Genomic DNA, 12,602 nt, shown 5'->3' on the forward strand with positions numbered 1-12,602 from the left:
GATAGCCATACATGTGTATAATTTTGCTAGGAGTGTGTTGGAAATTTGGTGATTGAGTGTAAGCAGTGAGTTGTGTTTAAAGTTCTGCAAAAAGAGTGTTGTGCAGTGAATTGTGCCTACAGTTTTGCAAAGTGTGTGTTACAAAATTGCAAACTGAGTGCAAAGCAGTGTTTGTGCTTTTAGTTCTGCAAACTCAGTGAGTGGTTTTGCTATACGTATTAATAGTTTTAGAAATTGTGCTTCAAGAATCACGATTAGCCCTTGCGCATATGACATATAATAAGGCCTCACACTTTGTGACCCAAATGTAGACGTTCAGTAGATCATATTAAGATAACTGATAAAATAACCCTTATCAACTATTACATATTAATGTTATGTTTATTAACTAGGCTGAGTTACTTATTTAATGAGATGGGTGGTCCCGCTTTTTGGAGCTCAAAAGCTGCATCCTGGGTTTGATCTTCGTGATGGCAACTCAGATCATCCTCCACATTGAGACGTGATGTGTATTTGTTTTAAATATATGTAAATGTGGAAAATGTTGCCTCACATAAGTAGGTTGATCCAAACGGAATCAGTACATCCATCGCTTCATTGGTTTCAATAGTCAAGGGCATTCCTCTGCAACTGAAATCCAGAATTCAGCAAGTGTCGTTGTGGCAAACATTGCCTTTTGGGTCACTGGACAGCTCCAGAGCATCCTCCAGGTCAGATGACAGGTGATTCCCAGTTGCCGTGAACTGTTGTCCTATCCAGACACACCATTGTGGAGTTGTCTCATTTGGGAAGTACTTCATAAAGTGATCCAGAATATGTGGTGGACCAGTTCTTTGTCCTCCACATATTGTTCCAGCTCGGGAAACATTACGACACTACCTCCTTTAGCTTGCACAGCCCATCTCTCCAACTTTTTTAAATGCATCAATTTAATCAGAAAACAATAATAGGCCTGTATTTGTGCATTGTTGTGATGAGTTAAGAACATTAAGTTTGGCAAATATATTTATATTTATAAGATTGACCAACTATTTGGGATCTGTAAGGTGGTCATACCCAGATTCAGTGAGGAAAATGTGCACCTCATCAGGCAACTCAAACAGGCGGTTGTAAACTTTCCCCTGTGAAAGCCACCTGATCTTGGTATGGAATAGCAGGGCTTCATGTTCCAAAGACATCTCTTGACAGAGGGTGGCGAACAGCCTGGTGTTCCTGGGACTTGATTTAATGGAGTTTACTTCACTTTGATCAAACTTTCTTTACAGTGAAATAAAGCACTAAAATCAATTTATTGTAAAATTCTTCAGTCCCTTTATTCAGTACTTTACAGAACCATTTTTGACAGCTGATGTGACTTTTTAAATCATGTGGATACTATTACATTTGCCACATGTGGACTTTTTTAAGGGTGATCAAAGAATACAGGATACATCTCAACTCAGTTTGAATTGTCTTGGCAAAGGGTCCCCCATTTTTCAATTTCTTTGTAAAATTTTACCAGTTCAAGTCCAGGGATTAACATAAAATGGTCCAAATGTAAGAGGTAAACTGCCAGAGATGTAAAAAAAGAGAGGTTACCAAAAACTGAAAAATAATGTGTATTTCAGAATTTTAAAAAATGAATTTTTTAGGGACCTAAATTTACAGCTGTTCTGCAGCAATGGAAGTCATTTGAGCCATTAAATTTGATTCTAACAAATCCTAAAGGTGTCCCAACTTTTGTTGATTACTTACAAACCCCCGTCTGTATAAAAGCAGTGTTGGAACAGACTGTGTTACAACATTAAGCATTATTTGGCAGAAAGTAGTATATTGCAATCATAATGGTGAGAAACAGGCAATTAACAAAGGAAGTCATTCATATCATTATAACCCTTAAAAGTGTCATTCCTTTAGAGAAATTGCAAAGAAAGCCAAGGTGTCCGAGAATACAAGTTCATACACCAAGGCGCTTGGAAACTGGAGGAAACTGACAGAGATGTCTGGCAGACCAAAAGCCACAAAATAATCTGCAAGGCATCTACCATACACTATGACTGAGGAAAGCACAGAACATCATCAAACATCACAGCCACCCAGGCTATGGTCTGTTCACACTGCCATTGTCTGGAAGACGCTACCGGAGCATCGGGGCGCCCACTTCCAGACTCCAAAAACGTTTCCCCTCAGGCCATAAGGCTCCTCAACCTGCAACACTGATCCATGATCATACTGATCACACACAAAACTTTCCAGATGCTCCTTTCAGGTACTTTTAATGGGCATTTGAAAATTCCTTTGCATGTACCATTCATAAGCATGAAAAATGGGCATGCGTAAGGATCTGAGTGACTTCGACAAAAGCCAAATTGTGATGGCTAGACGAATGGGTCACAGCATCTCCAAAACTGCAGACCTTTTTGGTGTTCCCGGGCTGCAATGGTGAGGACCTATCAAAAGTGGTCCAAGAAGGAAATCTGTGAAATGGCGACAGGGTCAAAAAAAGTCAGTATATTTTTGTATTTAGGTCGAACTCATTAGTGCAGGTGATTGTGATGTTAAAGGATACTTCGCAGTTTATTTTTGGGTAACTGAGGTAATGTTATGCCTCTGGCTAGCTAGCCTTTAACGTTACTTATCTGGTTGTCGTCATGTGAACGCTCCCACCTAAAACTTCTACACAGATTCCAGAATTTATAAAAACGTTGAGGGGGAGTAGAAGTAATTTCAAGGATTAAAACAATGACAATTTAACTTTAATGTGGAAAAACATCAGTTATAATAATAATATCCATCCATCATCTTCCGCTTATCCGGGGCCGGGTCGCAGGGGCAGCAGTCTAAGCAGAGATGCCCAGACTTCCCTCTCCCCAGACACTTCCTCCAGCTCTTCCGGGGGGACACCGAGGCGTTCCCAGGCCAGCCGGGAGACATAGTCCCTCCAGCGTGTCCTAGGTCTTCCCCGGGGTCTCCTCCCGGTGGGACGGGACCGTAACAGATGCCCAAGCCACCTCAACTGACCCCTCTCGATGTGGAGGAGCAGCGGCTCTACTCTGAGCTCCTCCCGGGTGACCGAGCTTCTCACCCTATCTCTAAGGGATCGCCCAGCCACCCTCCGGAGAAAGCTCATTTCGGCCGCCTGTATCCGGGATCTTGTCCTTTCGGTCAGTTATAATAATGTATTATTCAAAATACGATATTAAAATAGTAAATAATGTATGTTTTGATGCCATGGATGTTTTTTTCCTATCCACAAGTCAAGTTGTTTCTTTGTAAGCTCCAAATCCTCTTATTTCACTCAATGGTTTTGTGCCCTGGCATGTGGCCTTTGTGCCCTAAACATTTTTGTGAAACCGAAGGCCAAATGGCCTTGCCCCTAAAATAATAAAATTCCAAGCCTTGTACCACCTACCTAGCATTGTGGCAAACCATGTGCACCCTTTCATGGTAATGGTATTCCCATATGGCATTGGCCTCTTTCAGCAGGATAATGCACCCTGCCACAAAGCAAAAATTTTTCAGGAACGGTTTGAGGAACACAACAATGAGTTCAAGGTGTTGACTTGGCCTCCAAATTCCCCACATCTCAATCCAATCAAGCATCTGTGGGATGTGCTGGACAAACAAGTTGGATCCATGGAGGCTCCGCCTCGCAATTTACAGGACTTAAAAGATCTGCTGCTAATTTCTTGGTGCCATATACCACACCCTCAGAAGTCTAGTGGAGTCCATGCCTCGACGGGTCAGGGCTGTTTTGGCAGCAAAAGGGGACCCACACAATATTAAGCAGGTGGTCATAATGTTATGGCTGGTCGGTGAATGTATCTATAATACTCAATACTTCTGCCATACTGTTCATACTCCCAATCCTACCCTTTCAAAAACTGATGCTAGTTTGCATTTTTATGTATATTACTGCCATACTTACCATATCTGTAATATTCAATACTACTAGCAATATTGCTGCTAGTTTACAGTACTCTTTTTAAACTGCAGCTATGTACAGTGTTATTTATATTATTGCTTTATTTTCTTGCTATGTTTTTGCTGTGTAAACATTTTTCTTCTTAAATTCTCACCGCAGAAGTTGTTGTGTGCAATGCCAACATTTCATAAGCCTTTTACACTCATATGTATCTATAATAATAATAATAATAATGCACTTTATATATTTAGTGCTTTTCAAGGAACCGAAGACACTTTACATAATGAACATGGAACAGAAACAAACAAAACAAAAAAAGACCACGAGAAAACAAATAAAGTTAAAAGAATCGGATTGGGCAATTTTGAACAGATGTGTTTTGAGGTATTGCTGGAAGATGGGGATAGTCTCAGAGTCACAGGTGATTTTGGGGAGAGAGTTCCAGAGTCTAGGAGCAATCCTTGAGAATGCCCTGTCACCAAAGCATTTGAGCTTGGATTTGGGGATTATGAGGTAAAAGGTCAGAGTTAGGCAGGGGGAATATTGTTTAGGGCTTTATATGTCAGCAGGAGGATCTTGTAGTCAATTCGTTGAGAGATAGGAAGCCAGAGTAACTCACAGAAGATGGGGTGATATGCTGCCAGGACTTGATGTGAGTGAGTAGCTGGGCCACAGAGTTTTGAACCATATCTATAATAGTTAACAAAACAACTGCTGCTAGTTTACACTGTTATGTATATTGTTGCTTTATTTTATTATTATTTTCAGTCTGGCTATATTTTTTCTTCTTCTTAACTCTAACTATATAGTTGTTGGATGCCATGTCACAAGAATTTCATTGTGCAGAATGACACTGTGTTGTTTGGTGCATTTGACAAATAAACCTTGAAACCTGAAAATGTAGGCCTATGCCTAGTTTCTTGAGGGAGACAGTGGATGGGTCGTGCAACACAATTGAAATAAAGTGTATTTCTAAAATGTATGTTATGGGTTAGGTTATTCCCTGAACACCTGAATATTCTTTCCAACATTCCCTAATTAATCTAAGGTAAAAGTGATAGATATTAACTCTAGCTAGCTAGCTATTTAAATTAGCAAAATTACTAGTATTGTTTAAAATAAGCTAGCTAGTAGAAACACTTCTCCAATGATAACTACTATACAATTAGATCTATTCATTCGTCACATTACCTCTGTGATAAACTATTCATTCATCACATTATTACATTTTTCCTCTTCTTTTTCTTCCCTTGGCTCCATAGGGTTTTGGTCTTTTATACATTGTTTGAAGTTGGCTACTGATGCTAATTTATCATGTTTCATGTTCAGTGTCACTCACTACTTCAGATGACCGAACTCGCTCATCCCCCACAATCAGGTCTAACTACGGGGGTTGGGCGCTGTGGGCAACACAGAAAAGATGGCCTAATAAGCTATGTATTTCTGGGGGCTTTCACTTTATTGAAATATTTCAAATTAATAGTATTACAATAGTATTAGTAAATAATATTAAAAGTAAAAAAATATCTAATTTGGGCGCCCCTATGGATGGATGGCGTCCCTAGCATTTGACTATTCTGCCTATGCTACGGGCCGGCCCTGCTGCTCATGAAATAGAATGCAAGAGAATTATCACTGTCAGGTGAAGATAGCGAAGTTGCAGACTCGGCTTCAGACATAAATGTCAGGTAAGTGTTATGTTAGTGTAGAACGGAAAAACCTATGTCTGTGCAACCAGGAGGAAACAATAGTGTTAGCCCCCCGGCACATCCCCTGCCTCTTTCATGGTCTCACTGGGTAGAAATGCTGCCAATCTGCTGAACTGGGGTCGCTCTCAGAGCCGACAGTGATTTTCAGCCGGTTTTCCCCAATGGAATTTGAAGGCCCGAGCAGTCTCGGGTAAATGACAGGCAGGACATTTCTACTTGTAGTCCTGAAAAACTGATAACCTTAGTCATCGGCGACTCCATTACCCACAGTATTAGACTAAAGAATCAGCCGCCGATCATAGGCTACATTATTTACCAGGGGGCAGGGCAACCAATGTAGCTGTGTATCTGGGGTTGGTGCTGGCAAAGGCTAAAGCTAGCAATTATAGGGAGTACACAGATATTTTTGTTCATGTTGGCACCAACAATTCGGATGAAACAGTCAGAGGTTACAAAGCAGAACATACCGTCAGCGTGTATATTAGCTAGAAAGATGTGTTGGCACTGAGTAAAGTCTCTGGCCCTCTCCCAGTTAGGCGTAGTGATGAGAGCAACAGCAGACTCAGACAACTAAATTGCTGGCTGATTAAGTAGTTCTGCACTTCACAGGGGTAGAGGTAGTCGATTACTGGCTCTCATTTTGGGACTCCCATAAATAGGGCCAAGACAGATCTGCTGAAAAGTGACAGACAACATCCTAGCTGGAGTGGTGCGCTTTTATCTAAGAACATATTATAAAGTCTCACTCCTATAGCCTCGCCATGAGATAGGGTGCAGGTCAGACAGCAGGCTAATAGCCAGCCTGCTAGCATGGTGGATTCTGTCAATAGCAGAGTCAGAGTAGTTAGCATAGTTTTCCATATTGAGACTGTGACTTGCTCCAGACCGAGCAAAGTAAAAAAAAAAGGAAGTGTTAACAATTGCAACCATATTAAGATAAAGCCTTCCATTATTTCGGTCATGAATAATAATGGGACTCCATTATGTTAGATCCCTGGCTTCAAAGGCAATTGCAGTTAATTAATTAATCACTGATCTGGATATAATTGGCCTGTGTGAAACTAGGCTAAAGCCTGATGAATTTACTGGCCAAAACGACACCTCTCCTCCTGGCTACACTAGTGATCATATCCCCCAAAGAGGGGTTATTTCTAATATTTATGACACCAGATATAAAAGTACACTTAAGCATACTGCTGGGTTTCAGTCTTCGGAAGTTTATTTCACGAAAGCTATCCAGCCCAACTAAAACTAAAGCATTCAATTTGCATTGGTCTCATCATTTTCACCCTTCTGTTCCTCACTCAAAATCTTCCTTTTCAACTTTTTTGGAAAGGAAAGAAAATGGTGCAGTGGTCTCTTTATTTTTTCCAGAGCTGTATGTGTGTAAATTTTCCCAAAAATCTGCCACAATTATTGCCTACACATATGAATTCATTGATTTTTTTTTATTCCCTCAAATTACATAGTAACAAGAAAAGCATTTCAACTGTAGAATAATTTTATGCAATTTTTGCAGAATAATATAATGTAATCTATTTCTACACCGATCAGCCATATCATTATGACCACCTGCCTAATATTGTGTAGGTCCCTCTTTTGCGGCCAAAACAGCCCTGACCCGTTGAGGCACGGACTCCACTCAACCTCTGAATTTGTGCTGTGGTATCTGGCACCAAGACGTTAGCAGCAGATCCTTTAAGTCCTGTAAGTTGTGAGGTGGGGCCTCCATGGATCGGACCTGTTTGTCCAACGCATCGCACAGATGCTCAATTGGATTGAGAACTGTGGAATTTGAAGGCCAAGTCAATACCTTGAACTCGTTGTTGTTCCTCAAACCATTCCTGAACCATTTTTGCTTTGTGGCAGGGCACATTATCCTGCTGAAAGAGGCCAATGTCATCAGGGAATGCCATTGCCATGAAAGGGTGCACATGGTCTGCAACAATGCTCAGGTAGGTGGTACAAGTAAAATCCACAAGAATGGCAAGACCCAAAGTTTCCCAGCAGAACATTGCCCAAAGCATCACATTGCCTCCACCGGCTTGCCTCCTTCCCATACTGCATCCTGGTTCCATGTGTTCTCCAGGTAAGCGACGCGCATTCACCTGGCCATCCACTTGATGTGCCAGCTTGACTTTACATTACGTTGAAGGTCCTACATTGGGAGTGCATCCACGGTTTCACCCGGCCACCTTCCATTGCTCCGTGGTCTAGTTCCGATGCTCATGTGCCCAATGTAGGCTCTCGGCAGTGGACAGGGATCAGCATGGGCACCCTGACTGGTCTGTGGCTATGTAGCCCCCTAAGCAACAGACTGTAATGCACTGTGTTCTGACACCTTTCTATCAGCAATCTGAGCTACAGTAGCTCGTCTGTTGGATAGGACAACACAGGCCAGACTTCACTCCCCACGTTCATCAAGTCTTGAGTCCTGACTGCCCATGAGACTGTCGCTAGTTCACTTCTTTTCCTTCCTTGGACTATCTTTGATAGGTACTGACAACTGCAGACCAGGAACACCCCACTAGTGCTGCAGTTTTGGAGATGCCCTGACCCAGTCGTCGAGCCATAACAATTTGGCTCTATTAGGGTGTTTTTCCAAGCCACTGTGCATCAACAATGGTGTTGCTTGCTCTTTGGGGTTTGAGGATGGGTGTTTGTAAAAACACTTTGTGACAACTACTGATATAAGGGCTTTATAAAATACATTTGATTGATTGAATTTTATTCCAAGATCACATTATAAAATGTACAACATATTGAAGGGAGTACAAAGAAATTCTCCATAAGAAAAGCTCCTGCATGTATGGTCAAAATGAGACTTGGGGGGATATGAGCTCCCGTACTTCAAATGGCCAAAATATTTTAGACACAACTGGAAAGTAGAAAGTAGTGCTATCCCAAATCCCATAGTGAAAAAGAAAACGGGCCTCATTGGACCAGGCGACCTTCCACTGCTCCAAGGTCCAGTTCCAACGCTTGCATGCCCATTGTAGGCACTTTCAATGGTGGACAGGGGTCATCTTGGGCCCTCTTACCGGTCTGTGTCTATGCAGCCCCATATGCAGCAGGGTGCCATGCACTGCATGTTGTGACACATTCCTCCTGTAACCATCATTAACATTTTCTATGACTTGTGCCACAGTAGCCCTTCTGTCGGCTCGGACCAGACGGGATAGCCTTTGTTGCCCTCCAAATCGATAAGCCTTGGGCACCCAACACCCTGTCTCCGCTTTGTGGTTTGTACCCACTCGAACTACTGTGGGTAGGTACTCACCACTGCTGACCGGAAGCATCCCACAAGCCTTGTCGTTTCAGAGATGCTTTAACCTAGTTGTCTGGCCATAAAAATTTGGCCCTTGCTCAAAGTCACTCAGGTCTTTACTCCTGCCCATTTCTCCCGCACCAACATGTTGATAATGAGAAAAGATTGTTTGCTTGCCATCTAATCTACCCAGACCTTGACATATGCCCTTGATAGGATATGATAAACGTTATATACTTCACCTGTGAGTGGTCATGTTTTGGATCATCAGTGTATAGTCAAACCTTGAAAAAATAAGTATAACGCTGTCACCTAGTGGCCAGAATGGTAACAACCCTATACGTATGCTGAAGTTAGAAGACACAGGCCTCCTTATTGTTCTCACAATATATAAACAAACAGACCTTTCTCCCATAGACCTCCATTGTTGTAAAATTATCTGCCCGGTTCATGTAAGAAATGCACACACAGTTATAACCTTTCCGTAAGATTAATCAGTTCAGTAGTGTCTATGATTAAATGTGTTCTAGCCCAGGGGTGTGAACGTGAACGGCAAGGCAGTGAATTGACTAACCATTGCTGTTGTCTTTACCTGACAGGTTATCCTCTAACCACTGTGATATCCTCTCTACAATGCTATTATTGGGGCTGATTCACTTACTTCTGTTACTCCATGCAATCCCTAACTCGCATGTGATGAAATCTGTGGGCTATACTTCGCCCTGTTTTAGGATGGCTTGTGTCAGTTGGTGTTCCTTTGGTGATCCGGTGCTTGACAAAGTGGGTGGAGCATTTTCCTGCCTGGTTATCCTGGTCCAGGATTATCTCTAGAAAGGACCACAGTGCTGTTTGACACCCTTGTCCAGCTGGTTGTGAGATCTGGATTATTCTCAGTGCCTGTACTAATTAACATGCTGGTAATCTTAACATACAAAAAATTCATATGGCTTGAAAAGGGTGGGGAGGGGGGCATTTTTCTTCCACCTCAATCTCTCTTACCAAGTGTAGTGAAACTGTCACCACTTCTAGGTGCATGTACTGACAAATACTGAAATATAATAAAAATTTTATTTTCAGGCCTGTGTAAACAGCAAATCAGGAAACACAGGGGCTTGATGCTGTTGGATGACATCACAAACAATGGCAGGAGCACACTGCCATGACAGCTGCCATGAGGGCTTGGGCCAAAGGACGCAGGCATGGAGATTACGGGACAAGCTAAAATTTGTCAAACACATCCAAATGAGGGAATGCACGTTGACACCATCAGATAATGTTAAATTAAAGACTAGTGCTGTACTATGACAACTGGCTCAAGATTGGAAACACAGGTAATTTTAGTACTTAACTTGTTGCATTTGGCCAACAGCAGACATGGAGTTTATGGGACAAGTATCGTCAGTAGAAGCCCCACTTCCAATGTAGATCCACCAAAGAAATATAAGACAAAACATAGACAAGTCAAGCTCAAAGTCGTCAAACACATCCATATGAGGCAAAGAACATTGAGGCCATCAGACCATGTTACCGTGTAGACTAGTGGTGTACAATGACAGCTGGCTCAAGAGAGCAAACACAGGCCATTTTAAAACTTATCTTGTTGCATTTGGACAACATACGGCATGGGGTTCAGAGGAAAAGCATCATCAGCAAAACTGTGGATGCACTCCCAATGAAGGACCTGCAAAGGAATGTAAAGTAAAACATAGACAAGTCAAGCTCAAAGTTTTCAAACACATTCATATGAGGCAATGCATGTTGACGCCGTCAGATAATGTTAACTTGAGGACTAGAGCTGTACTGTGACTACTGGCTCAAGATTGTAAACAGGACATTTTAGTACTTAACTTCTTGCGTTTGGCCAACAGCAGACACGGAGTTTATGGGACAAGCATCGTCAGTAGAAGTCTACCTGCAGATCCAATGTAGAACCTTGAAAGAAATATAAGGCGAAACATAGACAACTCATGCCCAAAGAACTTAAACATACCCATATGAGGCAATGCACGTTGAAGCTGTCAGATAATGTTCACGTGTAGAATAGTGCTGTACTCTGACAACATGCTCAAGATTGTAAACAGAGGGAATGAAGTACTTAACATGTTGCATGTACCGAACAGCTGGAATGGTGTTTAAAGAACAAGCATCGTCAGTATAAGCGTAGCTGCACTTTCAATGTAGAACCTTGAAAGAAATGTAACGCAAAATGTAGACAACTCAAGCTCAAAGTCGTCAGATATTTTCATATAAGGCAACAAACATTGAGGCCGTCAGAACGTTACCGCGTAGACAGTACCTTACAATGACAAACGTCTCAAGAGAGTAAACACAGGCAATTTAATTACTTATCTTATTGCATTTTGGCCAACAGCAGGCATGGACTTTACGGTACAAGCATCATCAGTTTAAGCCTAGCTGCACTTCCAATGTTGAACCTCGAAATAAATGTAAGGCAAAACATAGACAAGTCAAACTCAAAGTCGTCAAACACATCCATATGAGAGAATGCACGTTAACGCCATCAGATAATGTTAACTTGAAGACTAGTACTGTACAATGACAACTGGCTCAAGATTGGAAACACAGGTAATTTTAGTACTCAACTTGTTGCGTTTGGCCAACAGCAGGCATGGAGTTTATGTGGCAAGCATCATCAGTAGAAGTCTAGCTGCAGATCCAATGTAGAACCTCGAAAGAAATATAAGGCAAAACATAGACAAGTCAAGCTCAAAGTTTTCAAACACATTCATATGAGGCAATGCATGTTGACGGCGTCAGATAATGTTAACTTGAGGACTAGAGCTGTACTATGACTACTGGCTCAAGATTGTAAACAGGACATTTTAGTACTTAACTTCTTGCGTTTGGCCAACAGCAGACATGGAGTTTATGGGACAAGCATCGTCAGTAGAAGTCTAGCTGCAGATCCAATGTAGAACCTCGAAAGAAATATAAGGCGAAACATAGACAACTCATGCCCAAAGAACTTAAACATACCCATATGAGGCAATGCACGTTGAAGCTGTCAGATAATGTTCACGTGTAGAATAGTGCTGTACTCTGACAACATGCTCAAGATTGTAAACAGAGGGAATGAAGTACTTAACATGTTGCATGTACCGAACAGCTGGAATGGTGTTTAAAGAACAAGCATCGTCAGTATAAGCGTAGCTGCACTTCCAATGTAGAACCTCGAAAGAAATGTAACGCAAAATGTAGACAACTCAAGCTCAAAGTCGTCAAACACATCCATATGAGGCAAAGAACATTGAGGCCATCAGACCATGTTACCGTGTAGACTAGTGGTGTACAATGACAACTGGCTCAAGAGAGCAAACACAGGTCATTTTATTACTTATCTTGTTGCATTTGGCCAACAGCAGGCATGGGGTTCAGAGGAAAAGCATCATCAGCAAAACCGTGGATGTACTCCCAATGAAGGACCTGCAAAGGAATGTAAAGCAAAACATAGACAAGTCAAGCTCAAAGTTTTCAAACACATTCATATGAGGCAATGCACGTTAACGCCATCAGATAATGTTAACTTGAAGACTAGAGCTGTACTATGACTACTGGCTCAGGATTGTAAACAGGACATTTTAGTACTCAACTTGTTGCATTTGGCCAACAGCAGGCATGGAGTTTATGGGACAAGCATCATCAGTAGAAGTCTAGCTGCACATCCAATGTAGAACCTCGAAAAAAATATAAGGCGAAACAT

At 41.8% G+C, this 12,602-nt stretch overlaps 1 long non-coding RNA gene across 1 annotated transcript; it reads right to left on the reverse strand.

Moving 5' to 3' along the window:
- Window positions 1–10,819: 10,819 nt before the first annotated feature.
- On the reverse strand, window positions 10,820–12,205 carry LOC117594757. The gene is made up of 2 exons (XR_004575998.1): window positions 11,486–12,205; window positions 10,820–11,316 (listed from the first exon to the last, which is right to left on the reverse strand). It is a non-coding gene; the product is annotated as an uncharacterized LOC117594757 (long non-coding RNA).
- Window positions 12,206–12,602: the final 397 nt, after the last annotated feature.

Source organism: Esox lucius, chromosome 7 (assembly GCF_011004845.1).
Source record: "Esox lucius isolate fEsoLuc1 chromosome 7, fEsoLuc1.pri, whole genome shotgun sequence".
Taxonomy (NCBI): Eukaryota; Metazoa; Chordata; class Actinopteri; order Esociformes; family Esocidae; genus Esox; species Esox lucius.